The sequence below is a fragment of the Vigna unguiculata genome, chromosome 6 (assembly GCF_004118075.2).
Source record: "Vigna unguiculata cultivar IT97K-499-35 chromosome 6, ASM411807v1, whole genome shotgun sequence".
Lineage (NCBI taxonomy): Eukaryota > Viridiplantae > Streptophyta > Magnoliopsida > Fabales > Fabaceae > Vigna > Vigna unguiculata.
This window is the reverse complement of record NC_040284.1, coordinates 13,117,390-13,134,512: the sequence shown is the minus strand read 5'-3', so window position 1 is coordinate 13,134,512 and position 17,123 is coordinate 13,117,390.

The window sequence follows — 17,123 nt, the reverse complement described above, 5'->3', positions numbered from 1 at the left end:
GAAGAGAAAGAGGAAGTGTAGCAAATATTTTCTTTTGATTTCCTACCTCTTTCAATATGTTGAAAAAGAGATAAAAAAAGGAGGTGTGTAAGTGGGAGTGGTGATGGGAAAGAATTAGAGAAGTGTAGATAATATATTTTTTTCTTCTCTTTTCATGGAACAAACTGTTTATTTATAATCACAAATTGCAATATCAATACAATCCTAGCCTTAATTGTACTGAACAATATAAAAAAGAAATTGGTCATGATAGTAGCACGTTATGAGAATCGTAGCAAATCAGAGCACAATATCAAATAAGATCGGTAATATTGATTCTATAACCATTAACAAATCATAGCACAAAATCAATCCCAATTAGTAATATTGATTATAACCATTTGAAGAAAATATTTCTTTTAATTATTATAACAATATCACTACTTTCTCTATCAAGAGCAAAGGGTAGAAAATAATGTTGAGTTATTGGGATCATGAAAAGGAGTGTGATAATAATAACAAATTGGGTTCTTCCTTCTTTTTTCCTTTTTTTCTTTTTTCCATCTCTCTCTTTTTTTTTTCAAAAATTAAAGTTTGAAAATCTTTGAAGAAAATGTTGTTTCACATTTTTTTTATTTTTTTTAAATAAATTTATTCACCCGGATGAAATTGGGTGTTGACAGTTGTCCTTCTTTACTTAGATTTTATTAGATAATATAAAAATTTTATTTTTTCATATTATGGTAGTAAAAGATAAGTAAAGATAGAGACACTAATTTCGTTCGACTTTCAAAAGAAGACAAATTTGAATACAAACTTGACCATTCTAGAGGAAATGGTCTGTATTTGAAAGAAAAGAACTAGGTGATCATTACCAAGTAGAGGGTCTCCATCCGACACACCATTTTTTTTACTTTTTGAAGAAACCAAATTAGACCCATCCCGTGGAGAGGGTCTATTCAAAAGATTCGGTGACCATTATCATGTAGAGGGTTTTGATCCAAAATTTTTCTTTTTTTGACTTTTTAGAAAAGATTAGACCAATCCTGAGGAGATAGTCTTTATCCAAAAGATTTAGTGACCATTACAATGTAGAGGGCCCGATTTCAAAATCCACATTCTTTTTGTAAATTTGACTATTTGAAAAAGAGATTAGACCAATCCTAAGGAGAGGGTCTATATCTAAAGGATTCGATGACCATTACCATGTAGAGGGTCCCAATTTGAAAAATATATTCTTTTTGTAACTTTGACTTTTTGAAAAAGAAATTTGATCAATTCCAAGGAGAAGGTCTATATTTGAAACATTAGGTGAACATTATCATGTAGAGGGTCCCGATCTGACAAAGAAATCAATGACCATTGTCTTGCAGAGGGCCTTGATGTAAAGAAATTGATGACCATTGTCTCGTAGAGGGCCTCAATGTAAAGAAAAACCATGACCATTGCTTTGAAGAGGGTCTTGATGTGAACATGAGGAAATCAATGACCATTGTCTCATAGAGGATCATGATGTAAGCATAAGGTAATCAATGACCATTGCCTCGTAGAGGGTCTTGATGTAAACATAAAGAAATCAATGATCATTGCCTTGCAGAGGGTCCTGATATAAATATAAGGAAATCAATGACCATTGCCTTGCAGAAGGTATTGATGTGACAAAGGAAATCAAGGACCATTGCCTCATAGAGAGCCTTGATGTGAACATTAAGAAATCAATGACCATTGCTTCGTAGAGGGTCTTGATGTGAACATAAGGAAATCAATAACCATTGCCTCGTAGAGGGTCTTGATGCAAACATAAGGAAATCAATGACCATTGCCTCGTAGAGAGTCTTGATGTAAACTTAAGGAAATCAATGACCATTGCTTCATAGAGCGTCTTGATGTGAACATAAGGAAATCAATGACCATTGTCTTACAGAGGGTCATGATATAAACATAAGGGAATCAATGACCATTGCTTCGCAAAGGGTCTTGATGTATAAAAGGAGAACCTGAATTTTTCTCTTGAAGTGTCGACAAACACCGCGTGAATGCTTAACATTTGTGAGACTTACACAAAAAAATGTCATTGTTGACTTCTTCTTTTTTTCAAATTTCTTTATTTTTTTTTGGAAATGATTTTCAATGATTTTGTGGAGTATGATTGATGACATGATGTGATGATGCATGACATGTTATGATTTTCTTTTTGAAACTATATCATATGCTTACATGGATGTGTGGATCCATGAGTGGATTTTTTTTTTCATTTTTTATTTTTCCTTTATTTTAATTTGAGAGTAAGAAAAACTAGGCTTAGAGGCTAGAAAAAACTGGGTTTAGGGGCTAGTGTGGAAACTAGGCTTGGGGGCTAGTGTGGAAACTGGATTGGGGGCCAGTGTGAAAACTGAGATTGGGGGCTAGTGTGAAAACTAGGCTTAGGGGCCAGTATGGGAACTATGCTTGAAGACTAGTGTGGAAACCAGGCTTAGGGGCCAATGTGGAAACTAGGCTAAGGGTATATTGGTCATTCATATGAATGAAGAGGACCATAAATTTGAGAAACATCATAGAAACAAATTTGGGTATTTTTTTTTTTAATTTTCTTCCTTCTAAAATGAAAGGATTCGATAACTATTCATATGAGTGAAGAGGATTTTGATTAAAAAGGTGGAAAATATTTTATTCAAAAAGATGGATGACTCATGTATGCATGACTTGGTATGATGTATGAATTTTTCTTTTGCATTTTTTTGAAAACAAATTTGAATTGATTCCCATTTCATTGTTATTTCGAATTCATGGAATCATTATTTTTTTTTACTTTTCAAAATGATTTCTTTGGTTTAATCAGTTTACTAACAAATCATTTTTTTAATCATTTCTTTTAAAACAATATTTGAATGACATGCATGAAATTGCCAAGGACTTGAAAAGGTTTGGAAGAAGTGATGAAGATTAACTCGGGAGTTGCCCCAATTTGAATTGGTCTCAGGGCATAAAATGTGTTTTGGCTTTCCCCAGTTATTGATGGTATGAAGAAAATGATGGGGACTTAAAAAAATGCCCTTGGTGTGATAGCCTAGGATGGTCTTAGGGTGCAAAAGCGTGTTTGACTTTTCCTAATTGAAGAGATTGAAAAATTATGAGGTCTTCACAAGTTGCCCCTAATGTGGTCACGATCTTTGATATAAATAAATGCCCCAATTCAGAATGAATGATGGGAATATATGAATTACAAACAAAGTGACTGCCCTAGTTTGGGTTTGGGATTGATAAAGATAGACTATTTTAAGGTTGGTTACGGTTTAGGCTTAGAGCGGGGATATTGTAGGAGCAAAGATAGAGTTTTATGAAGAATGAATTGAAAGGGGACAATCCAAATTTAGCTTAATTTCCTAATTGTCCGTGCTAATTTTGAAGCTTCAAAAATATGTCACCAAAAAATAAACTGCCCCATTGTTTAAAAACAAATCTCTGAACACATTTTTTCAATCTTTTTATTTTTTTAGAACAAACTTGTTAGCAAATCAAAAAAAAATCCTCTAAATTAAAACCTTCGAAAGATAACAACCAACCTTTGATCTATGTGGACTTTATTAGGCTTGTATCGTGGCCAAGGCTAGGGGTATGGAAGTAAATGATAGTAAAGGCCTAAACAAGTGATGTGAGGGTTGTTTCAAATAAGGATCTTTGAATAATGTTTCATTCAAAATTTGTTTGACTTCTTCTTGTTCACCTTTTGCTTCTCTTTTTGCCTTTCTTTTCTTGATATAACAATTTCTTTATTTCCTTTTTTTATATATATTTTTGTATTAGTGAACTACCATTCAAATGAAACAAATGCAAACATTATGTCAATCCTTAGTGTGAGGGTGACTGTTGTTTAGGGTAATTTGAAAGAAAGTTTTTCGAAGGCTCAAATTGGAAAGCAAAAGATAATTACTTTTATTTTTATTTTTGGATAAAGAAACATGGCCACACATCATTTCAAATAATGGTTGTTTTTCTTAACAAAAACTTTAATTTAGATGAAAACAATTTAGTTCATATGACAGGATATCCCTTGTTTTGTTCTTTTTTTCACTTATTTTGTCTTATTTTTGCCTAGACTGTCCATTAGAGTTTTCAACCTAGCTGACTATTCTTCATTTTTTTTTGTTTTTTTTTTTGTGTTCATGGAGTTTATTGTAATCATTTTAAGGTATGTGTCCCCTTTATGGTAATCCTCTATGGAAATGAAAATAAGGTTTATAGTGGAAGAGAGATGGAAAGGGAGATGAATTTGAGCAATTTCATGTATGCAAGACTAGATGGATGCTTCAAAAGAATTGATAACAAACAAAATTTTATTTCTTTATTCAATCCACTGATAACCAAAGAATGTTTTATTATTTTCTCATTTTTCATAAGAAAGATTCCAAGAATTTAGTGATAAGAAAATGGGAAACAAATTGAATTTATTGCAGTGCAAACTGTTTAGATTTTTTTTTTAAATTATGCATATGCATGCTATGTGTTTGAAGTTATGGACAAAGGACTGTGAATGACCACATAATGAGAATGCAATGCACGGTTGTGCCTCACTGAGCAGTTATTCATGTGATATGCTAATGAAATGTATGCTTATGCCTAAGGAGGTATTTTTTTTATTTTTTTTAATAATGGTATGATGATAAAAATTGTGATGGACTTATTACTATATACAAGCGAAGGTGAGGGTAAAGGACAAAAATATTCTCCCTTTTGTGTCTTAATTTAACATAGGTCTGACGCTTAAAGTTCTAAGGCAAAGTATATGTGTTCATAAGGATAGTTCCCTACTACCTAAAGATCAAGGTCACTAGAGTTATGGCCCACTTCATCGCATTTCCCACAACAGTTGGTAAACAAAAAGAAGTGGGAGTACCAATGAAGCAAACAAACTCTAGCTATGATTCTCACAATGACCACTTGGGAAGTACATCCACTGTGACACTGCTACACAATCCCCTCTATTTCTAAGCAACTCAGACCCGGGTATGGGGCCTCACTCATGTAATGAACAAAATGTGTGTGTGAAGGGATAATACAATGTATACTCAAGCCCCCATCTGACAATTATTCTAAATACCAGTATAAAGAAGAACATACAATACAACTATTCCACATATCAAAAAGAGATAAAAAGATATAAAGGGGGGGGGGGGGGGGTAGAAAAAATATGAAGAAAAACCACATCAATTTTGCACATCCCAGTGGAGTTGCCATCTGTCGCAACCGAAATCCCGATAAGACGATGAACCAAATATAAAAAAAAGTTTGGAGTCGCCACCATAGTTCATTTTGGAAAACTACGGAAAAACAAAAAAGATAAGAAAAAGTCTGCTTAAAAACCAGATTTTGGGTCTAGAAGTCGGTTACGTGCGGGGAAGGTATTATTACCTCACAGCGTCCGTGGTAAGACGGTATCTTTAATTAAATATGCAAAAAGATGTGGTTTTCAAAATATTTAATTTTTCCTAAAAGTACCAATAAAAGGATGTACAAAAGAAACAATTTTTTTTTTGTTTTTTGGGCTCGACGAGGATTAATCCTCGCTCCTACGTATTTCCATGTGAATAGGGAATCAGGATCACGTAGTTCTTTAGAATCTTTTAGAAATTCTTGATTTGATATTTTTTATTTTTTAATAATTTTGAAAACATTTTTATGTTTTTTGGTATTTTTAATTATTTGAAATTGAGTGTCAGACGACACGAAACATTTTTTTTATCTTTAGTTCTTTATATTTATTTTGATATATTTTCTAGAAAAATAAATTTAAAAATTGGTGTTCTACGGCACGAGCAGTCAGACGGACACTAAAAGAATTGAAGAAAAATAGTTTTTTATGATTAAAAAATATATAATGAAAAATGAAAATAATAAATAAAATTAATTAGAAATTGGCAATGACGTACCTTCAAAATTTTTCGATATATGTTCTCTTCTATATCAATTTCACCCTCTCGTTTTCCCTACAAAGGTAAAAAGGAGGTGTATTTATGTGGGTGGTAATGGAAGAGAAAGAGGAAGTGTAGCAAATATTTTCTTTTGATTTCCTACCTCCTTCAATATGTTGAAAGAGAGATAAAAAAGGATGTGTGTGTAAGTGGGAGTGGTGATGGAAAAGAATTAGAGAAGTGTAGAGAATATTTTTTTTCTTCTCTTTTCATGGAACAAACTGTCTATTTATAATCACAAATTGCAATATCAATACAATCCTAGCCTTAATTGTTATGAACAATATAAGGAAGAAATTTGTCATGATAGTAACACATTATGAGAGTCATAGCAAATGAGAGCATAATATCAATCGAGATCGGTAATGTTGATTCTAACCATTAACAAATCAGAGCATATAATCAATCCCAATTAGTAATATTGATTATAACCATTTGAAGAAAATATTTCTTTTAATTATTAGAACCATACCAATACTTTCTCTATCAGGAATAAATGTTGAGTTGTTGGGCTCATGAAAAGGAGTGTGATAATTAATAACAAATTTAACTCTTCCTTCTTTTCCTTTTTTTCTTTTTTCCACCTCTCTTTTTTTCTTTTTTTTTCAAAAATTATATTTGAAAATCTTTGAATAAAGTTTTGTTTCATATTTTTTTTATTTTTATTTTTTGAAATAAATTTATTCACCCGGACAAAATTGGGTGTTGACAGTTATGTTCTTGAAATCATCATACTTTTAACTTATTTTTGTGAAATTTTCTGATGTCATGATGCCAAAATAACACATGATCTTAAATTAAATTTATGAAAACTATCTTCTTGCAACTCCAACCCACCTTTATACCATCTATAGACAGAAAATGAAACCTCATTGTCAAGAAGATATAATCCTATAGAAAGAATGATACAGTAAATGAAACTAAACAAGTTAGATTTTGGAAGGTAAGAAATACTTATTTCTAGTTGTAACAATCACTCAATCTGCCTTTTGTCTTTCTTGCATTCCATAATCTTGATGAGTTCTCGCAACCACCACTTTGAGGAAGCATAGTTTTATGAGAAGACAACAATAGAAACATGAGAATCTTCAATGGTTTTGATGAGTACTGTAAGACCCGGTTAGGGATGTTACAAGTACTGGTAAGATTATTTCATCTCCCTTTTCAAGATGTTCATCAATGTAGTTTCAACTTTCTTTTTCATCAAAGCTTCATAACAATGGCTAGAGAAGTTCCTACGAGTGTCTTTACCTCGAAAGCTTAGAAAAATGTCATGTCTTTTAGATGAGTTAGAGGAAGAAGTAACATCACTTATCATTCGTTGCTCGCCCATTACGCATTCCAAGTGTTGTTGCACCTACAAACTGCACTAACTATAATGTAGAAAATTTTTTATGTTTCAATGTCTTCTTCACACCTGTCCTTAACATTATTATTTAGGTGTCTAATATCAGAGAGTTCAAAACTAATATGATTATTGTTAGATAATCTTTAATTAGTAGATTATTTTTACCATATTTTTTATACAGTAAATTATTGCCTTTCATTTTATATGGTGCACGTCACGTCTCGTCTTACTATTTTTCTAGTGTGCGTGAGGGTTTACTTCAACAAAATGGTATCAGAGCTCTTATGGTCTGAGTGTCGAGTGAGAGAAAAAGAGAGAGTGAAACAATGTGAAAAAAAATGTGCGTTTGAGTCTTTTTAAAAAGGAAGGGAGATGACAAAAGTTATTAATGGTATGATTGTTCAACAATTGCCGAAGAAAACCAATTATGATAATTGGTGTTTATAAATCAAGACTCTTTTGAGAATCCAAGACACATGGGATATACAAGAGAGTGGGTACCAAGAATCGATGGAGGATGCAAATCAAACGATGGCCTAGATTACCACATTGAAGAAGAAACGAGTGAAAGATAAATCGACCTAGTACTTCTTGTACAATGTGATGGATAAAGGTGCCAATTTGGTCCAACCCATAGAGTTTGGCCCTGGTCCATGTGGGTGAGGCAAAAAAAGCCCACATTGAAAAAAAGACCCCATCAAAGAAGCCCACAAGGCCAAAAACCCCACAAAAGCCTTGTGGGTTAGTGCTATCCCATGGGCTTTCTTCTTCAACATGAAAAATATATTATCTTTTAAAATATATTACTAAACTTTCCAACAACCTAGACATGCCCGACGACCTGGATTCGCTAAGAAAATCCAACAACACGGACGGGTCGGGCGGGCCCAACGATCCACACGGGCCCCACCACCAGAACGAGCCCAACGACCCGAACAGGTTCAACGTGCCAGACGATCCCAACGAGCCCGACGTCCCGAATGAACCAGACAACTTAAATAAGCCCAACAACCCAAACAAGTCTGATGCCTTAAACGGGCTTGACTACCCAAATGGGCCAACCAAACTGAATGGGCCTAGAGACTAACACAGGCTCGACGATCCGGAAGGGTCCAACGACTCAGATGATCCAGATGAGCAGAATAGGCTCGACGACCTCGACGGGCCCGACGATCCGGACGGACCCCATGACTCGATCAATTCGACAACCAGGACGAGCCCGATGACCAAGACAGTCCTAATGAACCGAACGAGCTCGACGAGGCGAATGGGCCCGAAACGAATGGGTCTTCGGGCCCATCCGGGTTGTCTGACCATTCAAGAGGTCGGGTCGTTAAGCCCGTCCGATTCGTCTTATCCGTCTAGGTTGTTGGGCTCGTCCAGGTCGTTGGGCCCATTTGGCTCTTCGAACTTGTCTAGGTGATCTGGCCCATCGGGTTCGTTGGGCTTGTCTGGGTCTTCGAACTCGTTTGGATCACTTGACTTGATCTTTGACTCTAGCCTGATATAGTATTTTTTAGGGCGGCCTAACCCACCTTAGCCCTATCCCTAACCCACTAGAGAGGGGGCTTTTGTTTGGCCCCTCATTTATGGGCCTCCTAAACAGGGGCTTAATGAAGAGTGGGCCAGGCTGATGGGCTACAAATTGACACCTCTAACGGTGGATGAGTAAGGTTTTGAGAAAATTGTAAATGTTGCATCTACAAAAGAAGCATGTGATATTATAGAGGTTGTATACAGTGGGAACGATCACGTTAGACAAGTCCGACTACAAGCTCTCAGATGATAATTTGAAGACCTGAAGATGGAGGATAAAGAGTAGGTAACCGAGTACATAACTCGAGTAGAGAATGTGGCCATCCAACTCGGTAGGAATGGAGATCCAATACTAACAAGCCGGGTTGTGGAGGAAATCTTGAGATCACTAATAGATTATTTTGAAAGCATCGTATGTGCCATCGAGGAGTCAAAGGACTTGTCAATTCTCTTAGTGGAAGAACTTATGGGATCACTTGAGGCCCACGATCAAAGGAGAAGGAAGAAGAAGGAACTACTTGACCATGCACTACAGGCAGAGCTTGATTTAGATGGAACTCGGAACACTCAGGGTTGAGGTCCTTGAGGTAGAGAACGAGGTGGCCAAGGACGAGGTGGACGTGACTGAGGTGATGTTGAAGACAACACAAATCAGACCAAGCTGCATAATTGGCATGGTCGTGGTCAAGAAAGGGGCCAAGGAGGTTAGTCCAAGTCAAAAGTGAAATACTTCAGGTGTGGCAAGCATAACCACTACGCAAGAGAATGCAGATCGACAAACTATGGCAAGGCTGGTCATATAGCAAAGTTTTATCGAACTGAAGAAATGGAGAAAAATCTTCAAATAGAGGAAGACGACGAGGAGAAGATATGGATTTTAATGATGATGCAAAACTTGGATGCCGAACTCAAGAGCTGTAAATTGGAAGCCGAGTGGTGTTTGGCTGTGTGAAGGAAAGGAGATCAAGTGACGAGGTTAGTCCAAGTTGTTTAAACAACTCGGTCTGGTATTTGGACTTTGGAGCGAACAATCACATGTATGGAGATAAGAGTTTCTTCAACGAAGTCACCAAGATAGAGGTTAGATAAGTGTTATGTGAGATGATTTCAAGGTAACGGTAAAAGGACGTGGAAGAATCCGACACATGTAGAAGAATGGACAGGTTGGAGAAATAAGTGAATTCTATTATGTTCCCGAGCTGAAGAGTAATATTTCAAGCATCAGTCAGATGATGGAGAAAGGAAACTCAGTTCTGATAAAGGATCGGGTAGTGTACTTGAAGGATAAACACAGACGGCTAGCAGCCCGTATAGAAATGAAGAAAAATTGGATGTACAAATTGGAATTGAGCATCTGCAGAATAAGTGTTGAAACGTGTGGATAGTGAAGGCGACGCATGACCCGTTCAGAACAATGTGGTGGAGAATGAGACTCATGTTGTTGTTGTGGATGGACTAGTTGTGGATCACGAGGAATATGTTGTTGACGGTGCCTCGGATGTTCAACACAATGTCGCTGCGGAGGGCGAGATTGTTAGTGATGCGAATGGGAACGTGAATGAAGTTGAGGAATGCGAATTTTTAGATCGTGCGAAGGTTTCTAGAGATGAAAACAATGTTGTTGTGAATTTCGCAAAGGGAGATACTGACATGAATTAAGGTAATCGTGACTTCAAATGTGTTGAAGTTCACAATGATGTGGCAGTGGTGGACGAAGCTGAGGAGCAAGTGACTATTGTTGCTGATACAAACAAAGGAAATGACGTGTAGAGTAAAAATGAGTCTATCTCTGATAAAGATGTGGATAAAAGTGAGCAAAATGAAAATGTTGTTAGTGCAAATGTCTCGGCCGAGAAGGACATTGTAACTAACAAAAATCATGATGTGGGAAAATTCATTGAGAGGAATGGGATTCTAGTTGATGTGGTGGCGTCTCAAGTACTACGGATGTGAAGGAATGTGAACATGAAGATGCTCGAAATAGTTCAAAGACTGGACAGATTGAGTACGCCTCTAGTTTGGGAGAATTAGAGCAGAAGAATGATGGACCCAATTCTCATTAGGAAAAGAGTAAAAGAAGAAAATGTGAAGCTCAAGTACGTAAGAATCGAAGAGCATATGACTAATATGTTTACAAAACCATCACCTATAACATCGTTTTAGGAATTCAGAAAATTGTTCGGCATCAGAGAAGGAAAAGTTTAAAGTTTATGGAATTTTGTTAAATAATCTTTAATTAGTAAATTATTTTTATTTGCAATATAATAGGACAATTATTTTTTTTAGTTAGTTGCACTTTATTTTGATAGATTAAAACAAATTTAAAATCAGATTTGTTTTATTTTAAATCGCCGAAGTATTGCAGCGATATTCACGCACAAAATAGTTATTTTACGGTGAGTCGCTATCTAAAAGCCTCATAAGTTGAATAAAAATCACGCGCAACGAAGTTAAAGTTTTTGTTTAGAATGTAGTCTCATTCTTTTAAATTTGTCTTTCAGTTTTATGTGTGGCGCAACAATTATGATGTATTCTGTGATCCAAGGAAAGTTTGACTGTAGAAAAGTTGTTTGTCCGTCTGAACATAACAGTGTGAATAGAAACATATGTATCATTTGATAGTTTGGCAGTTCGAGACTATACATTGTTTTGAAGATGCTGTCAAGTTTAAATACAAATATGTACACAGTTAAATTGAAAAACACATAACACAAAGAAACACAACTTAGGTTTCCTGATATTGCATCACCTTCTTAATCTTCCATTGAGCCTAGATAAGTATGTTGCATAATCATATCATTTGATGAATTCAGGTAAATATATTGCATAATCACACAACCCTAAACTATGAGCATCATCGATCCCATCCAGGTAAGTATGTGGAACTTGACATGTCTTTCAAAACAGATATAACTTATCAATCACTTCTGTCACCAAATACTCAGAATAATAAATTATTTGCGTAATAGCAAAATATAGAGAAAATTAAGCACTTGGTGACACCTAATCATTGTTCATTTTGTACACAAGTGAACACTAGATGCAATCTTATTGTAGGATTACAAAGTCAAACTTTAAATATTTGAAAGTGAAATGGACAACACTGCTTTATCACGTGAGATGCACCGCATCATTTTAAAAGAAATATATATTTTGAAAGTAAACTAATTTTAGATCCACGGACAAATCATTTTATTTATTTATTTTAATTTGTTTAAAATAATAAATATAAAATTATTATATTTAAATAAATAATTTATTTATATAATTATATTTTAAGATTATAATAATGTAAAATTACACATAATATTTAAATAATAAATTTGATAATATAAAAATATAAAATAACTAATTATCATTATTTTTTATAAAAAATAATTAAAAATAAATATTATTGCATTACTAATAATAATAATTGATTGTATTACTAAAATAATAGCAATTACAATAATATCTATCATAATAATAATAAGATTAAAAAATAATATTTATATATGATTTATTTTAAATTATAATTTTGACATTAATTGAGTAATGATGTTGTATGATTAAAATTTTCAATGAATTTTGAGTTATATATTATATTAAAATGAGATGTGTATGAGTAGTTGTTAGAGTAAAATGTATGTATATTATGTACAGAATAAATAGAACATGAAACTGATGTTGAATTCTTTTAAACAGATATACATATAGATATAAATACATGAGTAATATTAACATATTCTCACACATATCCTCACCCTCACATGTTTGTTTATGGAGAAAATAGGAAGTTGGACACAAGCTCATTCTTTTTATATTTCTCATGTATTTGATTTCATTATTGAAGATAGAAGAGTAATTCTCTTTTGTCTCACCAGTGAAATATTAGTTTAATGAATAATATTCTTTATCTCATAAATTTATTTTTTTTGTTTATTAGTATGATGAATAAATTTAAGAATTAATTAAATATAATAAGTTTGAAATATATATATATATATATATATTATGTTATATATTATATATTAGTTTTATAATTTTACTAATAATTATAATTTCAATAATAATCAAATTATAAAAATATGTGCTGAGTGGCTTATTATAATTTCAATATATATATATATATATATATATATATATATATATATATATATATATATATATATATATATAGATAGATAGATAGTAGATTATTATATTTATTAAAATATAATAAAAAATAATATTAATATTTTATGTTGTAAAATTAAATAATAATATTTTATTACTTTTAGTTTTGATTTGTATTTAAATTATTTATATTTATACTTTTTAATAAAATATACTTTTTTACACAATAATATAATTAATTTAAATAAAGAAATTAAATTTAGACTAATTTTAATAATTATTAAAAATCTATTTGTATTATATTATAAATGATATTTTATAATTATTATTTTTTCTAAATAATTTTTTATAAACTACCTTTTTAAAATATATAATTTAAATTATATAACATGTTCTGAAATTTGATTTGTTATTAAATATTTAATACACTTTTTTCAGAAAAAACTATTAAAATAAAAATAGAAAATAAATATCAATATTATTTTAAATCATTTGCTTTCATATATATATATATATATATATATTATTCATTTGCATATTTTATTTTATATATAATTTTATAAAGAAGTTAATATCTTTAATTATAAAATAAGTTTTCATAAAAAAATTATCACATCATTAATTAGATTCGACGACATTTATTTTTCATTTCTCTCCTTTTATAAATAGATAAATATATCTATAAATAACAAAAGACATGTCAAATTTGTGCATTATATAAAACGAATTATATCTAATATTTTTATGGAACATGGATGCAATTGTTTTAATATATAAACTTATAATTCTATATATATTGTTTCCGTTGTTAATTAAAGTTTTACTCATAAATTAAATAATTTAATTATTTTTATTCATATTCCAAACAATGAAGTTTCACTATTGCAAACTTTCCTTTTTAACTCACCATTATGTCTCGGTTCCTATGGAAATAAGACATATAAAAGTGTGGTGACATTTTTTAAATTCAAACGAACTTATATATCTCGATTCAAGGCCAACCGAACTATAATGTCTATTCAAAATATCAAATTTCCCATTCTGTTAACGTTCTTAAGCTGAACAAAGAGGCTTATGGCTTCAGTTAAAACGTACCTGAAGCAAATATAGTCATTTAAATCATAAAATTAAAAATGAATAATCAATTTTGTGCTTGTTTATGCCTCAATTGGCTATTCACCTGAGGCAGAATATTAAAAGGGGGTTTTATGCCCCGATTCCTTTTTCAAGTGAGCCATAATGTTTGTTTAATAACTCGGGTTTTGATCGAACCGAGGCAAAAGAGTTTGTCTAGGGCTTAAACTTGGAAAAATAGATAATCTTTTTCATGTTTTTCCACGAGCCATTCCCCCACCTCTGCACACTGTTATTCTGACCTTTTCGCGAGCCACATTGCTCTTGTTGCCATCGTTATTGTTAGAGATGACAAATAAACCCGCTTCCGTGGATATTGCTCAAACCTGTCTCTGTTTTGACGGAGAATCCTCGCATTGATTGGGTATGAGGAATCCCCTATTTTTTCAATTAGGTGTGGGGATGGGGATGAGGATGAAGATATACATATCCCCGCCATAATACATGTCCCCACCATATCTCCATCCTTGTTTAAACTATTAAAATATTCACAATTAATTAAGTAACCATATATATATATATATATATATATATATATATATATACTTTCTATTTTTTATTTCTTCTAATTATTTGGTTTGTCATGAAACTCATTCGCATCTCTAATTTATTTTTTATCTTATCATGACCTTTATGTAATTATGTTAAAATGATGTATGTCGATTAAAAAAAATTTATGTCTAACATTTGAATATTTCTATTATTTTTTAATTTTTATTTATTGTATATTTTCCTTTCACATGAGAATGTTTAATACTCTCAATTTAAGTGTTTAATAGCATAAACCTTTCATTTACTAGGTAATATAAAAAAAAAACTTATTTACTTATTATTATTATTTTTTGTTTCATTTGAAGAACTTTTTTGTTTCGCTAAAACAATTTTTGTTATTTCTCAACCATTGAGTATATATGTTGATATTTGAAAAGTTTTCTTAGATCTCTAAGATATTTTTCATGTTATCATACCCTTAATTATACATTTGTTTTCCTTTTGTGCGAGTCCTTTCAATAGTCTCCAAATTGTTTATAAGAGACATATTTGTTGTGTTTTTAATATTTGTATTTTTGTTTATTTTCATCGTGTAGAATACTATTTCAATAAATGTTATCTAATTATTTTTTATTTTCTAACTCATGACAATAATACTTTAATTTTTTTACTATAATTGTATAAATAATTTTTATTTACTACAATATAAAAATTTAATGTAATTGTCATGAATATGTTTTTTTATCACCATTCAACGTATATTGGAGTTCAAAAGATACAAGATCTATGTTAAAATTTTATTATTATATTTATTATTTGTTTTTTGCGTCATTTTGATCAAGTGATGTATTATAACTTTTATTATTGTATAAAAAAAAGATTCATTATAATTTAAAAAATTGAAGTAAACAAACATTTAAAATATATTTTAATTTGAATTTTTTTTCCTTTTATATTTTTTTAAAAATATTTTTAAACTTTACCAACTAGGTTTTACCAATGTTTGCAAATTTAATCATGTTTTGGTTCTCATGAAATTTTATTTGGTATTCTAATCTAAAATGTAAACAATTATAATTTATTTCAAAATATTTGACATCGAAGAAATAATCATCCTCATAATATTGAATATTTGATTCCTTTATGTTTTCTTTATCGTAATTTTTTATTATTTTATAAAAAATAATTAAAATTAATATAAAGTATTAAGGAAATGGGTACGGGTATAGGTACGAGATTATACCTGTTACCCATTGGGTTTGGGTATGGTTATGGGGATAAAATTTTTTTACGGGGATGGGTATAAGACAGCGAAACCCGTCCCGCCCCGTTGCCATCCCTAGTTGTTGTGCGCGTCCACCACCACCGTTGTTGCCATTCATCACGTCTCCACCTTTGTCGCTACTGTTAGTGTGGTGGGAGGAGGGAGGCTGTGTAGTTTTGCACGAAACCACCATTTCTTAGTGTTTTTTTTGCATTTCTTGATTTTGGATGAGTTTCTCATGTTCCCTTATTGTTAGGATTTCAATTAGTGTTTATAATTAATTTTTTTTGTTGCGATTTTGATTGAGTTTCTCTTTCCTTGGGTTCCTTGTTGTTATTGTTAAAATTTGGATATTTTTGTTGCCATTGATATAGGGTATTGTTGCATCGATATCTAGGTATTGTTGCATTGGCTGAGATTGCATGGGTTGAGATTGTGTAGTTTTTCAAAGTACCTATGATTGCATTCTCTGTTGTTGCTCGTGTTTCATGCTCCCAAGTTCCTATTTTTATCTTTAAAATTTATTTTGAATGATATAATTATTTTTTGTATGTTTGTTAAGTAATTTTTTATATTGATTTATTTTGTTTGATTTGAAATTATTATTGCTTTGAGTTAGCCCTAGTTTCTTGTTTAAGATTCAATACAAAAATGATTTACTGTCTTCAAAATTTTTGAATAAATTTTTTATATATATGAGGTTAAGGTCACGGTAGAAGAAGTTCTTGTACCAAATGCTTTAGTTCTTGTGCTAACAAATGAGGTATATATTATGGCATAAGCATTTTAGTCTTTCCTGCCTAGTCTAAAGATTTTATTGGTTCTACTTTCAACCCCCCAATACGAACTCCTAAACCCAACTTACAATACTTAGTTTTTAAGTTTACGTATTATTTATGTTCACAATGAAATTGTTTTTTCCAATGTAATAACAATCGGATGAAGTGGAAAGTCCTGAACCTATAAAGATTCCATTATCTTTGGACGATCCTCTGGTGCATTACACCAGGTTGCTGACATCATAAGTGATAAGGCGATGGTATTTCCAATGGGATTCTGATGTATTTGGGAGAGATAGTGGCATCCCATTGTACCTTCATAAGCAAGATGTCTTAGAGCTTGTGTCAAGGAGAGAAGAACTGAATATTAAATTTATTTAGTTATGAATTATGTAAGCATCTAAACCATTCTTTATGTTTAACTGATTTGTATAGTTACTTATATTAAATAAATGCTTTTGTCCATGTATATGTTTGGTGTTAGTAACAATATGGGGTTGAGTGATGTATATGGGTTCATAGACCCC